The sequence below is a fragment of the Diabrotica undecimpunctata genome, chromosome 2 (genome assembly GCF_040954645.1).
Source record: "Diabrotica undecimpunctata isolate CICGRU chromosome 2, icDiaUnde3, whole genome shotgun sequence".
Taxonomy (NCBI): Eukaryota; Metazoa; Arthropoda; class Insecta; order Coleoptera; family Chrysomelidae; genus Diabrotica; species Diabrotica undecimpunctata.
Window position 1 is genome coordinate 180,395,674 of NC_092804.1, and position 24,880 is coordinate 180,420,553.

At 34.8% G+C, this 24,880-nt stretch overlaps 1 protein-coding gene across 5 annotated transcripts in view; it reads left to right on the forward strand.

The window, feature by feature from the left end:
- LOC140435297 (EGFR adapter protein-like) overlaps window positions 1-24,880 on the forward strand; it is a 651,983-nt gene that overhangs the window by 557,942 nt on the left and 69,161 nt on the right. The window lies entirely within an intron of this gene.

The window sequence follows — 24,880 nt, forward strand, 5'->3', positions numbered from 1 at the left end:
ACTCACACAAAACCTATTAGAGGCTTTATAAATATTGAGTCATATAAGTGCAATATAGTCGAATAAGAATGTAGAAACTTTACCCCAAATTTTGAAGTATTATTCTTTTGTGCTGTATAATTAAAAGAGGAAAATAAAAATTTTCTGTCAATTTTCTCACATCAACTGCTTTTTCTTGTTTTTCTTGTAAACTATATTTTGGTATTATATCAGGACCAAACTGGTTCACATTTCTATTCTTTTTTGTGATTTATTCATATCGTGTCGATAAACTGGAAAACAGGTTAACGTGTTTATTTTACAAGTATTGTTATTGAAAGTAGACTAAATAGCATAATTCTTCACTACTCTTCCAATTTAAATCATAATTTTTTTCTATTAATTTTCTAACAACGCTGAAACGAGCGTCGATTTTGAATCTCAGTTACGCGCGCGAAATCGATTCAATCAAAGGCTATAGCGGGATAAGATGGTCAAAAGTGCTCCCACACCGATTAGCACCGCGACTTGTGTTTTCAATAAAGCATATTTTATAAAAACATGACTTCATACAAATTTTTAGCTTCCCAGAGCCCATAGAACCTCTTAAATCTAAAAAGAAACTTTTTTCGACTTTATTTTTTTTTTCTGGACGCAATTTTGCTTTAAAAAATCTATAAAAATTCATGAAGATGTATTTGTCGAATACAAAATAGCCTGATTTTTTTCAAACTTTTATATTGAAAATTGAGCTCAGGAAAAATTATTGAAATTTTCAATAATTAGGTTATGTTAATAATTTTTGGCTAACTTTTAAATAGTATTTTTTTATGTATTTTTTTTTCCATTCTTTTAAATGGCTAAGGCAGACTTTTCAATTTCTCAGCGGGAAGCATAGAAAAATCGAAAAAACGATAAATATGTGTTGTTACAAACCATAATGCAGAGAAAAATACAGGGAAAACGAAATATTGGAAGAAGACGCATCTCCTGGCTCAACAATCTGAGAAAGTGGTATACAGTAAAACCTCCGTTAACCGAAATAATTGGGGGGGAGGCCGTTTCGGATAACAAGAATTTCGGTTAAAAATAAAAATAAAATTGTTTTTTATAGTATTCTTGGTCAAAGTATTAAAAAATACTATGAGCTGATTTCGTAATGATTTCTAATAAGTAAATACAGAATAAAGTAATAAAATTAAGGAAAATGAACAAGTTTAACATGCTTTTTTAAAGAAATCTTCTATTTTCTTTTGCGTTTTTGTTTGACAACGATGTTTTGCAGCTATATCTCTTCATCGGTCATTTGCAGAACGTCATGAGTTTGCCTCATTCGATTGTTCGACAAAATATAAAGCAATCTGAAAAGGACAAAACTTTATACAAAGACAACAAAAATTAAGAACCCAATCGTGTCCCTAACTAATTAGGCCTACTGTATAAAGTTCTTACCTCTACGGCATTGAAAATCATTGAAGGCAGCGCGAGTCGGCGGTCTCGTGCTGCCTGTTGTCTGTTGGGTTGTCATCTTCGTCGTCTAATACGCTCAGGTTGTCTGAATGAAGAACCATATCAATGATGTCCTGGTCGATGAATTCACTTTCTGAGTCATCGGCTGCTAACCACTCACGTATCTCTTCTTGGTTAATTTCTTCACATCCCGGCAAACTTTTTTTATTAAAGTTTTAATTTTTTCTGTCGTTTCTTTATCATTTTCTTCTTCAGGATCGTCAATCAAAATCCAATCAAAAAGGTTGTTCCAGCATTTGAAGATTTGATCTTGGCCCACGACTCAGCACACCAAGAAACAACATGATTCATTGTTAAAGATTGAGAATCAACACTTTTGGATTCATTTGTCTTCTGTAATAACAGATGTCTTAAGGATGTTCCTCTATGATATCTGTTGAATGTCTCTATTACTCCCTGGTCTAACGGCTGAATTAAGCTCGTGACATTCGGTGGCAAAAATCTGTCCATTTTGTAGATTTTGAAAGTGAGTTGGCGCATTGTCAACAAGCAACAATGCTTTGATGGGAAGGTTTTTTGATTTTAAAAAGGATTTTACACTTGGGACGAATTCATGTGTGAACCATTCTGAAAATAAAGTGGTCGACATCCATGATCTTTTTTGGCCTCTATAAAAAGCTGGAAGTGCTTTTTCGGAAATATCTTTTAGAGATCTTGGAAAAATTTACTTTTTATTGACGAAATTATTGAAACTCAGCCGTTTTGGTTAAACGAGGTTTCGGTTAAAAAGGTTTCGGTTAAGGGAGGTTTTACTGTAATTGCAGTTCCGTCGACTTATTCAGAGCTGTAATCTCAAAAGTGCAAAAGTGAGAATAGCTGTGATGATTACCAACCTCCTTAGAGGAGACGGTATCTAAAGAAGAAGAAAGCAATGTGGATCCCTTATTATTGACTTAGTCCTTGCCTTAATGCGATTTTATTTGTTCATTTAAAGTTACTTTGACTAGTTTTATCATCTTTTTAAGCATTCATAGTTATTTTATGTTTCATAGCAAAATCCGGCTTTATAAATATGCATAAATGCTCTGTAACCCAAAAATATCTATACTAATAAGATTAAAAATGTTTAAATGCTATATATGATGCTTTTAGTAGAGACTAAACTCATTGAAAATGTTGAGGTATCGACGAATGTTGGCAAATAAATTGAAGAAGCAGAACCAATAACGAAGATATAATCAGTATATAAGGCAGTAATATCGTTAAATTAGGAAAACGCTACACATTGGACCAATAATGCAATATACAGATATTGAACAACTTCAAGAAACATTAATAGGAAATATCTAAAAAAGAGTTAAGAAGAAAGAAAAATTATAAGCGCGTAGCGTAAGAGGGTGAACTCAAACAAAAGAAAACCAACAAATTCATTAAGTTCAGGACACAAAGAAATGTGTCCTATTAATCGCCAACCACAATCGAGAAGGCACAAAGAAAAGAATTATTTTTTGGCATGGAACTATCCTTGTCTCTCAGCATTGTTAGAAGATTATAATAAATTTTTAATAGTGTACCGATCTGCCGTAATCCTTTACAATGTAACTCAACCATTTGGAACAGAATATAACTTTCGCCAACTCTTACACTCCTTTACGACTGTTCCGAAATGAAAGAAATAAAATCCCGGCTTGAAACATTTCTCATTACTTCCATCAGCATTTTCCATTTACCAGCCCGACATTCGATTGCCACGCACAAAGCCGACTGGATACCACTGTGTGATCAAACAAGAATATTGTAATTTCGAAGAACGCAAAATCGATGCTATAGTCAATCGAGAAAATCTGAAACAAAGGAAGAGTTGTACACTATAAAAAGTGACTGGCCAATTTGAGATAGTGTGAGGCCAATGTGGGAGATGGAAAGAGTCAAAGTTGATTGGCTGTCCATTTCACATAGAAAATATAAGACAAGAAAAATAAAAATGTAATAAACTTTACTAAAAAAAACTGTTGTGGAGCCAAGTAGCAGAAACTTTAAAACGCAGAAGCTTTCAAAGAAATATGAAAAAAATAAAAGATAAAAACTAAATATTTACTCGATCAAATGGAAACGAAAGAATACAGAACAAAATGGAAACAATGTATGAATATACAAAATGGTTGAAAATTGACTTCTACTAAAGCCGATACTAAATTACAAACAAAGAGGAAAAAGAAGTGTGGGGTGCTTCTTGAAAAGATGGATTGTTTGATCTCCAGGAACCTTGATTATAGTCATCATCATCATCATCATGCAACCTCTTCTTGGATATTCGTTTAATGTCGTCCACCCAGTGTGTTGATGGTCGTCCTCAATCAGTCAGTTAGTTTTCTAGTCCATCTTGAGTCTTTTAGTCTCGCTATGTGGCCTGCCAATTCCATTTCAGCTTGGGTATACGTTCAACGACATCGGTGATACCTTCGTTTTCTTAGGTTTTGGTTCCTTATTTTGTCGAAAATCGATCTTTCCATGCGCCTTTGTGCCACTCGCATTTTTAGTGCTGTTGTTTTTCTAAGAGTGAGAGTTTCTGCTCCTCATGTCATAATAGGAAGAACGCATTCGTCCAATGTCTTCCGTTTCATAGCTATCTGGATGTTGCTCTTAAAGATGTCTCTTAGTGAACCATACCCCGCCCAAGCAAGTGTTTTTTGTGGTTGAAATTTACAGGTCTGATTATCCTTGCTTATTCTGATTTCATGACCGAGATATATGTACTTTTCTGCCAATTCTTGATTGTGGATGGTAAGCTGTTCGCTGGGAACCAAATTTGTCATAAAATTGGTCTTCTTAATGTTCATCTTTAGACCTATTGTTGAAGATACGTTTTCTAATTCTTGTAGCATTTGCTGTGCTTCACGCAGATCTTCGGTAATTAGTACTATATCGTCAGCAAAACGCAGATGATTGAGCAGTTCCCCGTCTATTTGTATTCCTCTATTTTCCCACTGTAGCATTTTAAAGGCATATTCGAGGACCGTTATAAATAACTTAAGTAAGAGAGTATCACCCTGTCTCACACCTCGCTTTATATAATTTCTCTGGTGGTATAATGTAGTTTTATACACTATTCTAGTCTATTCTACTATTGTTCAGAGCAGTTATAATGCTGTCTAATTCTACGTCGAACAAGTGGACAAATATGCATACCTGGGAACAATGATTAACTCCACAAATGATTACAATCAGGAGATAAAAATAAGAATAGAAAAGGCTAGAGCAAATTTCAACAAAATGAGAAGAGTTCTATGTACCAGGGATTTAAAACTGGAACTAAGAGTTAGGTTGGCGAGGTGCTATGTTTTTTCGACTTTATTTTATGGAATGGAATCTTGGACCTTGAATGCGACATCAATGAAAAAACTGGAATCATTTGAGCTGTGGGTATACAGAAGAATTCTGAAAATATCATGGACAGAACACGTCACAAACAAAGAGGTTCTGGGAAGGATGAACAAAGAAATGGAAATTTTAAATTCAATAAAAACAAGAAAATTAGAATATCTCGGACATATTACACGTGGAGAGAAATACATCTTGCTCCAACTGATTATGCAGGGAAAGATCCAAGGAAAGAGAAGCATAGGGAGGCGTAGAATGTCATGGCTGCGCAACCTGAGAGAGTGGTACGGATGTACATCAAATGAACTTTTCAGAGCAGCCGTCTCAAAAGTCCGAATAGCTATGATGATTGCCGATCTCCGCCGCGGAGATGGCACTTGAAGAAGAAGAATTCTACGATATCGAAGGCTTTGTGAAAGTCTACGAAGATAAGTACCAGTGATCTGTTATATTCTATTGATATTTCTATTAAGTTTTTTACTGTTTGTAGGTGATCGTTTTTTCCGAATTTTGAGCGCAAGCCAGCTTGTTCTCGGGGCTGGTAGAAATCCAACTTTTTTTCTAGTCTTGTCATTATTATTCGGGTAAACATTATATAGATGTGGTTTAATAAGCTGATTGGTCTATAGTTTTCTAGGTGCGCCTTGTCTCCTTTCTTGTATCGTAAAATTGTTACTGCATTACTCCATGTTTCATGTTTCCGGTATGCAACAATCTGTTAGACAAAGGTTAAACAAAATTTTTATTTGGTTGAAAAGGGCACGTCCGCCCATCTTTATAGCTTCTATTACGACTCCATCTTCTCCTGGTGCTTTGTTGTTTTTCATCTTTTTCATTACGTCTTGGATTTCGCTTAGTGTGATCTTTGGCATGAGCTCTGAACCCAAATCCTTGAACACCAAGTTTCCAAACTGGGCGCACCACAAAGCGGAGGTTTGAGGCCCAAGTAAGCAATTTTAGTTTCTTGTACAAGAGGAACAAGAGGATAACAGGAATAACGCGCTTAACGCTAGCTTGAATTTTAATCGGTTAGGGAACCATGTTGGAGTTCTATTACCCTGAACTACCACATGGAGAGCATTTGGCTGATAGTTGTGCCCCAATCGCGCATTAGAGTTCTGTAAGGGGAAAAGAGTGAGTCTAGAACATTGGAGCACGGTGGAGTGATTCCTATTTACAGTGGTGTAATTAATACGCCTCGCTCCAATAAATTGTTACACCCGAACGTAATTCCATGGGGTGAACAAGTCTCATAGGCTCTTCCTCCTCCTAAGTGCCTTCTCTGTTGAGGTTGGCGATCAATATGACAAATTTCTCTCTGTTCTAGGCTTGATGAATTAATTCATTTCCTCTTGTGTGGGTCCAATTTCTGATGTTTCGAAGCCAAGATTTTTTATTTCGTCCTATGCCCCTTTTACCTTCGATATTGCCTTCTAATATTACCTGGAGCGGCTCAAATTCCCTATGGGCAATTATGTGCCCTTTCTAATTTCGATAGTCAACCTCATAAGCTGGGTTCAATTAAATTGCTTGCTTGCTTGTTTAAATATTTTTCTGTTACATATTTTTTATAAAACAATAAAATAACTCCTTTTTGTCCTCAATTTTCCCATTTTATATTTTTTTGTAATAAAATTTTTCCGGAATAACGAGTTTTTCATGCTTCTTATATTATTTATTTATCATTGATCTTGAAGATAGCTCTTAGATATGAATAAATCATTTTCCACACATCAAAAATGTTTTGTACCCAAGTTTCCTCAAATTTACTAGTTTTTTGTTGATCTTTATATATTTTAATACTAAACGTTCTTTAAAATCTTACAAATATATTCTTAAAGCATTTTCTTAGACGATTATGACCAATACTAAATTTAGAAATGTATAGTTGAAATATTCGGAATATTAAAGGTTGAGGAGTCGAAGGGCTTGTGAATCCCATACATATTTGCCCCGTAAAGGATTGCAACGTCGGCATGCGGAGCCTCAATAACTTTCGCTTCAATCGAATGATCCAGAATGTGTTCCAAGATGGACATTCCTGGATGCGCCCGTATGGAAATTATTACAAGGATACCTCGCATATTTGGACGACGGTCTGTGTATATAATATGCCAATATCTCTGAAAAAGTTGGGACTGGAATGGAATCGTCGCTAAAATGTACATGGTTTAATATTTTGGAACTGATATAATGCAAATTAATTGACGAAATGGTAAAAAAATTGTGTCATCTGTAATAGTTTTTATTCTAAACTAGCATTTGTTTCACAACCACAAATATCGTGATTAAAATACGAAGGTAATCAATATAAATTATTGACGTGTAGTGATATTTTTTTAAACCTGTATTGATATTTTATTTGAAATGGACTCACTCATATAATATACAACTAATTCATTATTTTCATATTTTTTATGTGTTTATATTGTAAATATAACCTTTAATTGAAAACTATCTTAGTTTTTTAGTTTTTATATTAGTAATGTCGCGAATTTTATTATTGTTGGGAATTGGATCTAGACATAAAAACAGGAAATGAAACACATAAAATAAACTCAAACTATCGTAGCACGCCCATGTCCTACCCCAATCTCCCGTCGTTAAAACAATCTTATCATTAAATCGGAAATATGATTGGCCTCCTCCTCCGCTTCGTTTGTCTTCCTTTTCTCCTAACTCTTACGCTAAGCCCCGGCGTAATTAAGCCTAAGAATGAGCTATGATTAAGAAGTTGAAACGCCGAAATAAAGAGCTATTCACAGACCGAAAGACCTAAATTTTGTACCAAGATCTAGCGAGATAACTCAGGCTAATCTCTATATAGCACGATCTGCTGGAGCGGTGGGTAGCGGTAAACTCGGTCACATAATGGAAGGTGATATATTATTTATGTATTGCGTTGCAATCTGTGTAACGGGGGGATTTAGATAAGACGATTATACGTACGGTAAGCGCCTTAATCGTGGCCACATTAAATGAGTTAATATTTAAAACAAAGCAAAGATAGATTAGAAATTATTGTACACTGGCAAACAAGGTAGCAAATATTATTTTAATCTTACCATAGTCAGTCGTAGGGTATAATTTTTTTAATTTAACTTTCTATATACTGTAGGACTCTTCTCGTTAATCCGGAGAGGCAAAAACAAAACCCTTTACGGATTATCGAGGCATCTGGATTATAGTATGCCATATTTAATGGTAATAAAACAAATATTCAAAAACAAGCAAATATTCAAAATTAAAACCATGTGAAACCAAGAAAAACAGTGTATTCAAATAAAATATTAATTCATTTTTCTTGAAAAAGTCTGCAATGAACTTCTTTATTTCAAAAGCCCGATCTCTAAGCCGACGGAAAAACATAACTTCGTAGCTATCAAATTCGTTTTCTTTAACACATTTTAAAGCTGTGTTTAAAGCTAATACTGCCTCTGAACTACCAACTTTTTCAGAGGCGAGAACTTTATCACTATTGTCCTCATCTTGCTTGTCGTCCTCACACATAGCCGCTCGCACAATCTCCTCATCAGTTTAACACTCCATATCTTTGTATCTCACTTTCGGCACCACCAGCAGCCCATTCTTGAGCTTCTGCCTCACTTATTTGAGGATCATTGGGTCCCCTCAACCTATTAAAAATCTGGGCTACGGGATCATCATCTTCTGATTCATCATTATCATTGAGGAAATTAAGAGTGCAAATTCTTCCATGATTTGTTAATTAGAGATGCCTTAACATCGGTCCATCAATTAGCCAAAAGAAAAGCAGTGTCCTTTAAAGATATCGATCTTAATGTGTCAATGAGCTTGTCGAAACATAACGCAAGACAGTTAACCAAAAGAGGAAGACGTGTTGATTTAAATGCTTGTGGGTTTTTTGATTTTCCGACAACATGCAATTCAAGTTTATAGGTTCCAGCCCATAGGTATGAATGTCACTCTAATCTTCATAATTTTCCTTCCGGAAGCCGACTTCTCATTGGCAGAGATTAAATTATCATCGGGCAATAATTGCCAGTACAAACCAGATTCGTTAGCATTGTACACTTGTTCCGCTGTTATTCCGTGGCGGTTTTTAAATTTGTTCAACCATCCCCAGCTTGCATTAAACTCGATATTGGAGTTTGTAATCTGGCGATGAAAAACACGAGCTTTCTCACAAATCATATCGCCACTTACAGAAACATGTAATCGTCTTTGTTGAAAAATCCACGTGAACAAAGCATCATCTAATACGGGATTTTCCGATTTCTTTAGTGTTTTTCGTACACCGGGACCACGTTCTGTTAAGCTTACAAACTTTAAGATTTTGTCTTTGTTTTTCTTTATATCGCCCACAGTTGACCTGCCGATACCAAACCTTCTAGCAATTATAAGGAAGCTGTCACCTTTATTTTCCGGTTTCCGCCCTAATTACGGCACAAACGATCACCTGCAGTGCCTAAAAACCCTGATAGAAAAAACTAACGAATATAACCGTCCCTTAGCATTGATATTTGTAGACTTTAAAAAGGCGTTTGATACAGTGGAACTACCGTCCATCTTAAGAGCACTACAAGATTGCAGGGTCGACCACAGATATTGTAATATAGTTAAAAATATATATAAAAATGCCACAACAACCATAAGTCTACATTCAGCAACTAATAAAATAAAGATAAAAAGGGGAGTCAGGCAAGGTGATACTATGTCACCAAAGCTGTTCATTACCGTTCTTGAGTATGCATTTAAAAGACTAACGGCAACAGAAAGGAATATCCATCGATGGAGAAAGATTAAACCATCTACGTTTTGCGGACGATATCGTGCTTCTGTCAGATAATCTGGGAGATATCAAAGACATGCTCCAAGAACTGAATGACATACTACAAGAAACTGGGCTGGAGATAAATTTCGAGAAAACCAAAATGATGACCAATATGGTTCCCAGCGAAGAGATACAGATCAATAACAACAACGTAGAATTAATCGATAAATACACATACTTGGGTCATGAAATTAGAATAACCAGAGACAACCAAACCTGCGAGCTAAATAGACGAATCACGTTAGGATGAGCGGCATATGGAAGGATGAGAGACATTTTTAAAACAAATACCCCAATTCACCTGAAAAGGAAGGCATTTAACCAATGCATCTTACCAGTCTTGACGTACTGAGTAGAGACCCTAACTTTAACGAAAGCTACTGCTGAAAACCTGAGGGTAACACAAAGGCGAATGGAGAGATCAATGCTGGGCCTGACCTTGAAAGATCGCGCGAGAAATGAGGAGATACGCCGACGAACTGGCGTAGACGATATTATACTGCGAATCAATAAACAAAAGTGGAGGTGGGCTGGACATGTTGCTAGAATGGAAGACGGAAGATGGACAAAGAGATTATTGGAGTGGAGTCCAAGAGCCGACAAGCGAAGTCGAGGCAGACCACCCACCCGATTGACCGACGACAAACTGGATTGCAGCAGCTAGAGATAGAGAGAACTGGAGACGTTTGGAGGAGGCCTATATCCAACAATGGATGTGAAAATGGGGCTGGATGATAATGATGATGATGATGATGTCACCTTTCTTTAACATTTCTATAACCCGCAATTTATCCTTTATTGTCAATGTTGAATGTTTATGATAAACAAAAGACTGACGATAGGTTGGTTCACGGCAGCCCCCGTACCTACACACGCGCGCGAACCCCATTGCCCGGCCGGATTACAGCGATCACCCAACAAGAAGGGGTCCGGATAACGAGGCCCTACTGTATATTTTCTGTATATATCCAACATTAAATTTATTTGATTTAGGTCCTTTAGTCCTTTTTCATTTAGTAAAGAGTAGTCTACATGGTCTCTAACTGGACTGTCTATGTTATCTTTTGGGGATTTCCAGGTATACAGAATTCACATTGGTAATTTCTATGTATTTGTAATTACGTAGTTGTTTTCGAGGAAAATTCTGTCAATCTTTTGCCTCTTTTATTTTTTGTTCTTACTTGGTACATGCACAGATCTTTCTCATATTTCTCTTTTCTAATTTTAGTGTTACAATCAGACTAATTATGACGTCTATTGATTTGCATGGCGACAAAAGTGAGTAAATATATTGGTAAAACAGTTCAATTATCTTCATCAGTCATGCCATATTTGTTTGAACTTCCAAAATAATTATTTTCTACATAGGACTAAAAATTAAAAAAGGTATACCAAAAATTAATATATAAAAAAACGTAAAGAAATTTAGAAACTAAAGATAAACAAAAAAAAACAAAATAAAACAAAACAAAATTTATCTATCTATAAAAATAATATATATAGTAGGTATATGTAATACGTACTAACATTCTAATAAGAAAATGTGTACTTTACTTTTTTTAGAAAAAAAATAGGACTGAAACTGATTACAGATGACATACCGTTTTTCGATACTAAAACTGTAACTCCATGGCTATTGTGAGCTTTGTTATTTCTATAGAAAAAAATCATACCGTTCGTAATGGTGGACTGAACAGTCTTGTCCCAGATGTCGCTGACACCATTACGCAGTTTTTTTGGTTCGTACCTACTCCTGACATTCCGTATATACCTCAAAAACATTGTAATTTCGAAGCAGTAGGCACCAAAAATACCATTAGAATGTACATAAAAAATGGCTAGATTTAAAGTGACACAATATTAATTTTACAAAGTAAAAGAAGAAAGAGATAAAAAGGAGAAGACAGTTAAGATTTGATTTCACGCACAGGGCGCTTGCGCATCCGCTTATACATATTTCGGCCCAATAGGCCTCATCAGACCGGCTTTCGCAATCGCTCTGAACGTGAAATAAATCTTTTCTGTCTTAGGAAGCAACTCTAACATGGCTTCGTATAGACGCAATGTCGCGACATCTGATAATAAAATCGTAGACTAATTTTCGAAACCAAATTCAAGAATTCCGCTTTAATCTGTGCCTTCTAAGAATTGCAAGGCAAACAGACGTTGATAAAGATGTTAAGAGAGACATGGGGAATCTAAAAATTGCATTCCACAACATATCTCCTCAACTAAGCAAAATTCTTAGCGAATTGGCCACAATAGGCCTCATCAGAACGGCTTTCGCAATCGCTCTGAGAAAGAGATAGTGTATAATGGTATATTTTATTATTATTTTCTTAATAATTAAAATGAATCCAAAAGGATTACAATTTTTCAAAACGTTTTGGGTCCAGTCGGACAATCATCAGCGAAACATTTTAAAAAGTACTTGAAACTAGCAAATTCCCAAGTTATTTTACCAACCAAAGACAACACAGCACTGGCCTATTCTGCTAATCTTCTAAATCGATTAAAATGATCTCCGGTTAAATTTGAACGTCGGTTCTAACTTTGTTTTATAACTACTGTCGACACGGTTTTATTTTCTACTTATCTCTTCTTCTTGTATACAAGACGAAAAGTTACAAGTATTTGTAGTTATAAAGGAAGTAGCAAACTGCTCGGGAGCAGAAGTCAAGATGGAGACTTGCTGTCTAATTACTGAATAGAATTTGTGAATAAAATGTTGTTTAATAAACGGAGGTTTAAGGTTTAATACACCGTTAAGGAGTTGAGAGGAGTTAAAAGTGTTTTATTAGAGAATAGAAGACAAAGATGGAATTGCTAAATATGTTAGTATGTTAATATATCGTTTTCTATCCTGTTAGTATATTATTGTTGAATGGATGTTACTGAATCTTGCCATATAACCTTCCTAAAAAGCTGGTTACACTTACATCCTTATAGTTTTTTCATTGTCTCCTTTCTTATATATTGAGCTAATGCATACTTTTTCTGTTGTATTTCTGTATTTACCATTTTTTTTGTTCAGTCCCTGCACATTCCATGTATCGAAAATCCTTTTCCGTTTTGTTTACCGCGTCCGTTCACAATTTGCCTTACAAGTTCTAATATTTAAACTGATTTCGGAATTATTATATTCACTAATGATCGCGAAGGAATAAAATCTATCATAAAGCATATCAAAAATACAAAGTTAAAACGCTAGGGCAATTTCTTGTAAATAGGAAATGGCGTGCTGTGCACAATTCCTGTTCTGCATACTACCAAAATCACAAATGACCATGTTAATCGTCGTTCACACTATACTAACTACTAACAAACCGGAAGTAGCAGCCCATTTAACAGCATTACAACTTCAAACAACGCCCGACGGTCCCACTGTTTACGGTTTTTGTAAATTACAAGCTACTTTGTTTACGACTGTATAAAAATAAACAAACAACAAAGAGGGGTATTCAATTACCAACACGTTAAATGACGCGCGTTGTCTGCCTTGGATTTGCTTTCCGAGGAAATGAACAGGATTCTTTATTAAAATTTATGTGGGTTATACGAAACTCTGTAACGGATATACACCTACATTTTACTTGCCAGGAGGAATAAGCTCGACTTCCTTTTTCAGGATTTCGTAAATAACCAACTGCAGTAGCGTAAATAGCAACTTTACTTAAGGTAGAACTTGATTCAATGCGAGTGAGCGAGTGTTTCAAAATAGCAAGTAAACACAAATATTTATCAGCGAAAATGGATTTATCGAAATTTAAAATACTCTCTACGTAGGTCCAGTATATTCTTGCATCCATTTGAACAGTGGCGGCGGTAAGGAAGGGCTACGGGGAGCTGCTTTCCATAAAGAAATGATGTACAAACAATGAATTGTATTTCATCTGAACCGTTATTTCCAATATTACAGGTTCAATATTAATATTATACGTATTTTCTTTTCTAGTAAACTACTGTTCAATTAATTTGTTAGTACGTTCTACACACTTTTGAATTGCTTCCTTCCACATATTTAAAACATGTTCATCTCTACATTTATCTCTGCCAATATATGAATTATACAAAGTCTTGCAATTTGCTCGTACGAATGAATCAAGGTGTTACATTGGCAATCTAAGTATTGTCGCCATTGTCAATCCCTGGTCTGCCAATAACAAACACGAAGTGTATAAAAAGGTAGCACATCTTCCGATCGGGATCTAGTCGTCTTACAACACTAGCCCCTGCTGGACCTTGGCCGAGTGCCTTTTCTACGATTCTGCGTTTTATTATTACCTTCGTGAACATTTCTTCGATTTAAGAAGACTTCGCTTTGAATCAAAAGATATTTAGTGTTTGAATAAACACAAAGCCGTGTGGCTACGATATTATTCAGGCCTACAAGAAGTGTAGCAACTCGCGGAAGCCAGCTAACAGCTCGGAGAGAACGCTCCCTGGCCAGATAGACATCGATCTTTGAAATAAGGAAAGACAGGTTGTCTTAAAGCTATTTCAGATCTTGCCGAATTGACACAGCGTTCCCCTAGACCACCGACGAGATAATAAAAGCCCCAGGTGGGCTTAGAATTCGTCAACACTCTGCCGACGTTCCTATACCTCTCGATGAGTGTGATCTTGGACACACGTTGAGGCGTGAAGTTCCGGCATTTCTGTGAGATTCAAGGCATCCACCGTGCTTCTAATAGTAGACAAATTTTTCATGTGAGAGAAATATATCTCATTCACTTAAGAAAGCTCGAACTGTTAAAGTATTCTGTATTGCCGGGGCACTTTGCAGACCACTAGTAAGAAGATGGAGTCTAAAAACCTTCGCTCCTCCTCCAGAGCGGGGGTCGGAAGTCATCAAGAATCTCCAAATACTTCTGGGATGGTCCGACTGTACGAAACTATAATGTATGATTTTAACCATTTAGCGGAAAGTTGTATATTCATGATTTCACTATGGTAGGGTGCATTTTCTCTGACAATCAAAGATGGGTGTTTTAAATGAGGAAGTAATTGTATACTTATCCATTTAGTAAATATTGTACTATTCGTTTCATCGTGATAATCTGCAGTCCAGGATTTGGAACAAAATAACGTACTTGCGTCTGGAATAAAACCTTTTGCTGAACCAGCATGAACCACAATAAATCCTTTTCCATCATAACCACCTGGTTTACGTACAATTCTGCTGTTGTCATTCTGCCACGACATCATTTTATTTCCCCTAGAAAAAATCTAGGTTTCATCTAAAAATAGAACTTCTTGTGAATATGTACTATTTCTATTTTCCATGTATTCCACGTAAAATGTGCGAGTGATTTTGATTTACCGCAATTATTGTACGCGTAGGGTTGCCCCGGTTGTGCGTCGGTTTAGTTTTATACAAAATGACAACAAGCAAAGAGATTATAATAGCAATTGCAGTATACGTAGTGATTCAAAGTATACTTAAACAAAAAAAAAGCGGGATGAGCGATCGTCGATAACACAGTTGTATAGAAGCTGTCAGATATATAGCGGATATATTTTGTTAAGAGATTTAAAATTTCAAGAAACCAATTGACAATTTCAAAATATTGTTCGTATGTCTTCGATATATTTTGAAAACCTAATCAATATGATCGGTCCTAAAATAAGCAAAACGAATACGAAATTTGGAACCCTTCTCCCGTGCAATACCTTTTTAAAGTTTCAAAATTTGATGGAGTTGGAATTAAACTTAAATTATAACTCTTTACAAATTAAGCTACCGAGATAGTTACTTATTTCATGCAAACGTTGGTCATTCGTCATGAGATTTTTTTAAATTAAAGCACACATTTTGACCACTGTTTATTACGATTCTAGAACGATTTAGAGTGTACATACATTTTCCTGTTCTAAGAGTTTTGACTCCTTTACCCTTTTTTTTTCGAAATGATCGTAACAGACTGCTCATTTGTTATTTCGCTTCATGTTCATTTACTAATTAGTCATTCCAAGTCGTTCCTAATGCAATGATAGACTTTGGGATCCCACCTAAGTTAGTTAAGTTGACCCACCTAACAATGCAAAACGTAAGCTCATGCGTTCGAATTGAAGGAGAAAACTCTACGTTCTTTGACATTAATAATGGTCTAAGACAGGGGGACGCGTTGGCGTGTCTGCTCTTTAATATTGCCTTGGAAAAGGCAATCAGACAATTAAATATTAGAATGAATGGAACTATTTTTAATAGATCGACGCAAATTCTCGCATTCGCTGACGATATAGTTATAGTGGGCAGAAGTATGAGAGACATGGTGCAGTGTTTTACAAGGCTTGCGGACGCAGCAAGTGAATTAGGACTTGTGGTAAACGAGGAAAAAACCAAATATATGTTGGTTTCTAAAAACCCTCGAAATATCCAAGAAATAATTCAAATTAACAACCATACCTTTGAGCAAGTCAAAGAATTTACATATCTTGGATCGCTAGTAAACGCAACAAACACGACAAGCGACGAAATAAAAAGACGCATAGCAATAGCAAACAGAACTGTTCACGGCCTCCGGAGACATTTAAAAAATAAAAATATAAAACGTGCACTAAAGCTTAATATATACAGGACCTTAATAAGACCAGTTTTGATATATGGGGCTGAAACGTGGATCTTATCTCAAAATGATAAAAGACTTCTTGGTATTTTTGAGAGAAAAATTCTTAGAAAGATTTTTGGGGCCGTAAATGAAAATGGGCTATGGCGTCGAAGATACAACTTTGAACTGTATCAGTTATACACCAATCCAGATATTGTGAAGTTTGTTAAAGTGCAGAGACTTAGATGGGCTGGACACATTGCTAGGATGTCAGATCACGAATACACGAAGAGATTAACATTTTCACAACCAGAGGGCACAAGAAGCAGAGGACGACCACGAATGAGATGGATTGATGATGTGGAAGAAGACCTACAGATTCTAGGGGTTAGAAGATGGAGGGAAGTTGCCAGGAATCGACAGGAGTGGCGACTTCTTTGTGAGCAGGCCAAGATCCACAACGGATTGTCGAGCCACTTATGAAGTCGTTCCTAAATCCGGCTTGCTCTAGTAGTTGGTGAAAATCTAGCTCCTAGCTTATTGTCCATAGCCATATTTTCCATAAAAAAAACTTCAGTTGAAGGAAGTTCTGACTTCTGAAAAGGTGACGAAAAGCGATAAAAATAGTTGAGTTTCATTTTAAGACGTAGGCTTTTGGTAAGTTCCTATTTCTTTTTTGACGTGACAACGTCTTAAATTAGGTTGTGGCTCGGAGTCATTCATGAAAAAGTGTAACGCCCGCTCACGTCTGTTACAGTGAGTCACCGAACGAGAGAGAGGCCCGCCGGACCGGCGAATGCCTTGCGTCTCTCTCCCACTCAAACATGATCGGTCCGCTGCGCGCGCAGCACTAGAGAATTAGGCGCGTTGAATCGGTGCGTGCTTCCGTGCTTGTGTCTCTGTCTTTCTCGAGCGTTCTTGGCGTTCAAGACACATTACAGCAGAAACACTTCTTTTCATTTCATATTTCTCCGATCATCGTCCTATCCTCAACAAAATCACTCAAATAGAAATTAGTTAAGTTTAAGTTTACATGTACAATGTTTTAGTAAACAAAATATATTTCTATAGTTAAAATTTGTGCAATTCTTATTTTCATTCAATTCCTTGTTCCTATTGTGCAATTTAATAATATTCATATCAATAAATATTCTACCGAGAAAAAGACGTTGTCACGTAAAATCTTCGCCCGTAAAACCGACTTTACAGGCAACCAATTTTTTTTCTATTCTCGAATCCGCTCTCCTGAACAAAATGATCGACACCCGCCACTGCATTTGATGATTGAAAAAAACAAACCGATTACGGACCTGGCTCTTTATTAATTTCTTAATAGAAACAAACCCGTTCATGTTTAATTCAACCGGATGAGAAAAACCGACCAATAATAACTAATAACTGGCTTGAAAATTGTTTATATCTACACTCATTTCATTACAGGAATAGCAGCCATTGATGGAAACGAATTTATTAGTTTAATCTAAATTGAAACAGCCAGTTTTAATCAACGTGTTTTACGTTTTTTACAAGAAAATGAACATGTAGTTGAATGTTAAAAGGGTAAGATGGTGAATAATGTATATCATTATAGAAAAATGTATTTATCAATAATATCGAGGTATCGTCATCAATTATCTTTGTCTGAAAACCTGATTTACGTTCGGAAAACCTGATATTTACAAGACTTACATACAAATCATGGAAGACGGGTTTTTTGATTAACATGCTCTTGCTTTGAACGTTTTTAATCGTTGATGTCATTCAGTCAGATAGATTTTTAATAAATCATTTAATTAAGAATAAAGCAAAGAGTTACTGTCTATCCGCAACCTCCTTAAATCGTGGTCTGATAAAGTTACCTCCTTCCACAATTAAGGCACTACGATGTCAAAAAAAAAACATTCATTCTAGAAAGTCTAACTTGCTTTAGGCAAAATTCTTAACTTATTATTAATATTTAAAAGTAAACTAGCTCCGTTATTTATTAGCCTTATTAGCCGTCTTATTTTTCTTATCAAAAAGGCGAGAATATGCGTTCACTTCTGTACATCAAGAAATTTACTACCAACGTCTTTGTCGTTGAATATATCTCCAAGTACAGAGGAATATATCGAAAACTTATCAAAACAGCTAAAAAATGTACTATCAGAATCATCTGGGAAGCTCTAAAAATGTTGCTCAGCCTCAGCCTGCTATGCAATAAGATTTGTTTCGAAGGAAAATAATTTAGCATCTTCCAAAATAACATATTTTTCTTTGTTCGAGTCTCATCTTCGATATGACCTTCCTTTTTGGGTTTCTAGTACAGTTGAACAATCTGATATTATTTTTAAATTACAAAAAAGAGCAATACGGTATCTTTTTGGCCTCAGTAAAATAACACATTGCAGAAGCTACCTCAAAAATCCCGAGATTTTAACTCTTCTCTCTTTATATTATATTCTAGAAACTGTTTGCTTAATTCATTAACACCTACATGTTTTTCCAGTAAGACGTAATCATAACTACTCCACCAGAAATTCAACCTTTGATTGATGTGTCCCGTCACACTCCTCCGATCCCGTCCACTGAGTAGTAAAGAAAACTATATTATATTCGGTAAAAAAATGTATACAACCATATCCCTTTGCAACTTAAATCTACAACTTTTTTCCTTAAGTTACGTAAATTGATAAAAGCCTATCTATCTGAAAGACAATATTATTCATTATTCAGTGAAAGAGTTTCTTAACGAATAACTAAGAAAATACAGTACATTTAGGTACAAGCAAAATAAAATAAGCTTTGTCCATAAAATTGTACAATTTTCAGTGACAATAAAGCATATTTCCATTCTATTCTATTCTATTCTATTCTAAGATAGAAACAAAATAAACTGAAGGAAAGAATCGATAGATCTGAGAGAAAACAATTTGTAGATAAGCGAGTACTGTTTTAAAACGAATGACAGTTTCGATTAATCTTTAAAAATCGAAGCATCTAGGCATACTATATTTTGCATAGTTTTCTTTTAAAACGAACAACAGTAAATTTCGCCCATAAGAGATCGTAATACACAAGCATTTTTATCTGCAAAACTCTGGTACATGCACCGAATCCTCCAAATAACTTTTTAAATATATATATCTCGAGCTTCTATTCCCGCGTATGCAAAAAGCAGACTTGACGTGGAAGTTTGTTCGCGTTAAAACTTCCACGAAGTTGCCGGTCGTTCGATCCAACTTTGTAGATTGAAATGATATTGGACAGTTACATCTATGTTCTATTAGTCGATGTTTTTGAGGACGACGTTTCTTATCTCTTTTTATGATTCGCGGTGTAATGAAGTAATTCCCGGAGCAAGATCTGCTTCGAAATATAGTTCCAACTTTTAATTAACTGTTTGGATTTCTCGAGATACTTCATTTTTGTCAAAAATGAATCGTAAACTTTTCTAGTTGATAATATCTAGTAGAATTGGAAGGATATAGGTAAATGTCCAAATAATATCTCTTTTTTGTGAGAAAAACATAATATTTTCGTACTACCAAATATATATACTCATACTTCTTTTTAAAGTTCTTACTCGTTCGGGATATCGTTCGTCTACCATGCATAGCAATTGTCACTTTATTTAATATAAAACCAATATGAAAACTCTAGGGATGCGTGGTGGGAAGGAATCTACTTAGAGCATTACAAAGGATACGATGAAAAACGTTGAAACGTTTTTACAATATCAAGTACTTGTTGACACACTTGTCATGCAGTTAGTGCCAACCCTTTACTTTACATTATAGCACTGTGGAAGATACATGATTGGTTACCTTCATACACAAATATATTATACTAGTTTTAAAAATATCGTCTAACATATGACTAAAGAACAAACACATAAAGATAATGCATATGTTCGGCCTCTGCACTAGACAGTGACACTACGAAACAATTTTTAAATTTGTCAATGTCCTTCAGTGTAATTATTTTGAAATTAACTGAAATTTGACACACAAAAACCAATCATTTCCTATAAGGTAACTTCCTGCAATTTTTTACCTTTACCAATTGACAAATTAAGTTTAGTAATTGACATTTTACAATTATTCATATTAAATATCTTCTTCTCCTTCTTCTTCCTCTTTATATAAGCAATTCTGCTTGTTAATTGGCGTATTAGTACCTCTATGGAAGGTTGTTACTCGATCTTTTGCGCGGTCGTCCGATAGTTCTTCTGCCGATTGGTGACTTATCTCTTGCTATTTTGACGACACGGATTTCCTCCATTCTGCTAATGTGGTTATATCATTCTTTTTTCTATTTTGTGTCCATTCATTTATACAATGTACGTTACATTTTCTTTTTATGTCTTCACTTCTCTTTCGATCTCTCAGTGTATTTCCTGCAATTCTTCTTAGTACTCTCATCTCTGCCGTTTCCAGCAGCCTTTGCGTTGTGGCTGTATCGGGTCTTGTTTCTGAAGCATATATCGTTATTGGTCTTACACTGGCTTTATAAATTCTTGACCTCATCTCAGTATTAATGTGTCTTTTTCGCCATATAGTGTTAATAAGGCATCCTGCCAGTCTATTTGCTTTTTGTACTTGACGTCTCACGTCTTTGTCTAGGTCTCATAGTTAGACAGTGTAATTCCCAGGTATTTTAGTTCTATTACTTGCTCAATACTGATGCCATCAATTTCTATTTTACATCTGGTTGGTTCTTTCCTGACTACTATTGTTTTAGTTTTCTGAGATAAGATTTTCATATTAAATTCTTTTGCTCTTATGTTAAATTTATGGACCAGTCTTTGCAGACTATCTTCATCTTGGGCTATCAATATTGTGTCGTCTGCGTAACACAGTATTTTTATTTCTTTGTTTCCCATTCTGTATCCTCTTTCTTTTGTTAACGCTTTTGATGATTTCATGATTTTTCATGATTTCATGATTTCTCAGTTATTTGCTTTATAACGAATATTGCATCTGTACACGATCTTCCACTACGAAAACCCTGTTGTTCATCTACTAAACTTATCCTCTGATTTATTAGCACTTGTAAAATTTAAGTTGTAAGTTTTAGCCAAGTATTTAACAAGTTTATACCTCTATAGTTTTCTGGCTGTTTTTATCTCCTTTTTTGAATAGTAGAATTATTTCAATTGTTCTCCAGTCTTCCGGTATTTTATTGTGGTTTATAATTTTATTAATTAATGTTGTTAATTGTTCTGTCATTGCTGCTCCACAATATTTCAGTAATTCGTTTGGTATCCCGTCTTTACCTGCTGCTTTTCTGTTCTTTAGGTTTTCAAGTATTTTCCGAACTTCCTGTACATTTATATTAACTTCTTCATTTGTGGTAATTTCTGTTGTTTCCTGTTCTAGCGTTGTTTGTTCTTCCTCTGCATAGAGCTTTTTGGGTAGTGAATTCACGTATCCTTTTCTATGTGTTTTGGTTCTATTAGTTTCTTTACCACCATTCTTTGACCTGTTATGAAGCTGTTATAATCATATTTCCTTTTGCAGACCGTAAAAATTATGTTCCATTTCTTTCGAAAAGCGTTCCTAGTGATATTTTTTTATTTTTCTTATAAGTGCATGTGTTTCGTTTCTAATTGTCTTATAATTATGGCATGCCTCTTGCGTTTTGGTTGACATGTATTTCAGGTAAGCTTTTTTTCTCTTTACATTTTTCCTTCACTTATGTACAAAACCATGGAGTTCTTCGCCTTGGGAACGATTTATTTTTATTTATATTTCTTTCACCAAGAACTTCCTTGTCCGACGCTAAGATATTAGACTTTCATATTAAATATGTGCAATGTTTTCTTAGTTAATGCCATTTGTGAAATATGAACTTGATTTCCAATTTTTCTTATCTTTAAACCTAAAAATATTACTCTTCACTATCCAAACTCTTTCATTTTAAATTTTTGTTTTAACTTAGTTTTTATAAAATAATATTGTTCTCCTCTTTTGAAAATATTATCAAATCATGAACATACACAAGTAAAAATATAATATCCTTATAATACAAACAAGGATCCTTCCTAATAGTTGAAAACCAAGATTAGTTAGACTTATATGAAAAAGTGATTTCGAACATTTTGGAACTACTTTTAATCCACATAATGATTTACTTAACTTAAAATTTTTTGTCATATCCTTCAAGTCCTTATGTTTGATACATATATACTAGTTGTTTTATCGTTCCTTAAAGGAAAGCGGACGTTATATCCAGCTGTTTTACAAGAAGTACATATTCTTCTTACAATAAAAATAATTCTCTAATTCCAGGCATTCTTGCTACTAGTGCACGCTGCACTAGCACATTTTAACTAATGTTACACTGTTGGAAGCCTCGAGCTACCAATCTAGCTTTCGTAATTATCTTTCCGTTCACTTTTGTCTCACGAAACAACCACTTTAAGTCTACTACCCTCACATTTTCTGGTTGTTTCACCAAAGTCCATGTGTTGTTTTCTTCCAGTAACTTAAGTTTATCGCTGATTGCTTGTTTCCATTCCACGTCTTTGACTGCTTCAGCGAAGGTTTCAGAAGCCTCATCAAGAAAAAATCCCACTGACAAAGCTACTAGTAGGAATTATACTCACAATAATTGTTTGTAGTCTTCAAAATATGTTGGTCTTTTTATTTCTTGTAGGTACTTCTTCTATTTTCATTAATTCTTTCAACTGCTTCCTGTATATGTAATTGTTTAGAGATTCTTTCAGTCCGTTTTCAGTTTGAATTTGTGCAATGTATTTATTTTATATAATTCAAATTTTATCCTTTTCAATTAAATTTTCTGAATTATCTAAATAATCCAACATAATTAGCTTTTCACTACGACGATCAAGATTAAATTTCTTGTTTTCTTTAGGAATTTTTTTTTTTTTTTTTTTTTTTTTTTTTCAACTTTAACGTGCTCGGCTACTATGGCCACTTACACAGGTACTATAACATGAATTTTCATTACACAAACATTAAGTGTTACATTAAGAATATGTTACAATAATACGGAATGATAATAATATGTTATACAATGTCTAAATTAAAATCTAATTATATTTTTTGATATAAGTGTTCATCTCTAAGGAATTGTAGCACAGCTTTTATTTGGTCAGGGTTATTTAGGATATCTCGTACTTCACTTTTGAGTTTTTATTGTAATCTTCTGGCCGAATGTTGATGGCATTCAGTGAGAATATGTTTGATTGTCAAATATGATTGGCAGATTTGACAAATTATATTATTATACTACATTACGACGAAATAATTTTATCTTTACCAAATATTTCCATATTTGGCCTCTCCGCATACCAAATTTCAGCAGGTGTTTTGTTATCAGATAAAGTTCGAGTTTCAGTTTTAATAATTAAGTATGCTTCTACTCACACAGCTTCACCCCATATGATTTTATTTAAATTTAAATCAAAAATTAAACATCTTGCCTTTTCCATAATGGTTCTGTTAAAACGTTCATAAACACCATTCTATTCTGGATTCATAGATACTGTATACTGAATTTTCATGCCATTATTTGAATATAATCTTTGAAAAGCTTTTGGGGAGTATTCACCTCCATTATCACACCTTATTCTATAAATTTTTACATTAAATTTAGCAGTGACCATATCAATATATTCTCTAAATTTATTTATTACTTCAGATTTCTTTTCAATCAAATAACGTGTACAGAACTGTTGATCTATATGTTGAACTAATGATCTATAAATACTTTGTTACTGGATCTTCAGCACTACACACATCCGTTGGCACAACTTCTAAAATTATTTTTCCTCTTCTTTCATTACTAACACTGTTAAATGGTAATCGTGATTGTTTTACTTTTAAACAGATTTCACATATATACTAGATACGGGATTCTTTGCAGAATGAGCCATTTTCCCTTAGCATTAGCACACTACGTTCAAAAGCTATGATTTGTGCTTCTGATAGATGTCTACGTCTTAATTTATCAATATATAAATTATTTCTTAATTCACCTGTTATCACAACATGATTTCCTTTCATGATTTTGAACCGGTTCTCTTTGAATACGATCTAAAGACCCGCTCTTTTATTATCTTCACAGAAATTGAATTATATGAAATTTGATTACATACCCATACATTGTTCGTCTCAATTTGTTTAACGTTTGCTGCTTGAAGATGAATATAGTCATCACATTCCTCTACTACGAAAAAGCTTTTGACACCGTAAAACACGATGAAATAATAAAAATGCTACACAATGCTGATATTGATGAGAAAGATATAAGAGTTATCCAGAATCTCTATTGGAATCAAAAGGCACGTGTGAGGCTGAACAAATCAACAAACACAGAGGAATTCGAAATTTTACGAGGGGTGCGACAGGGGTGTATTTTGTCTCCTATGCTGTTCAACCTCTATGTGGAGAATGTTTTTGCAGAGGCACTTGAAGGCACTGATTGTGGTATAAAGGTCAACGGGTACCCGATAAATAACATTCGTTACGCTGACGATACCGCAATAATCACAGATAAGGAACATGATATGCAGTTGATACTAAATAAAATAAACACCACAGGAAAAACATATGGCCTGAAGATAAATGCTGGAAAAACAAAATGCATGACAATAAGAAAGGGCGCATTTTTCAGAGTACAACTGCACGTAGATAATGCTCCAATCGAGCAAGTGAAAACATTCAAATACTTGGGAATA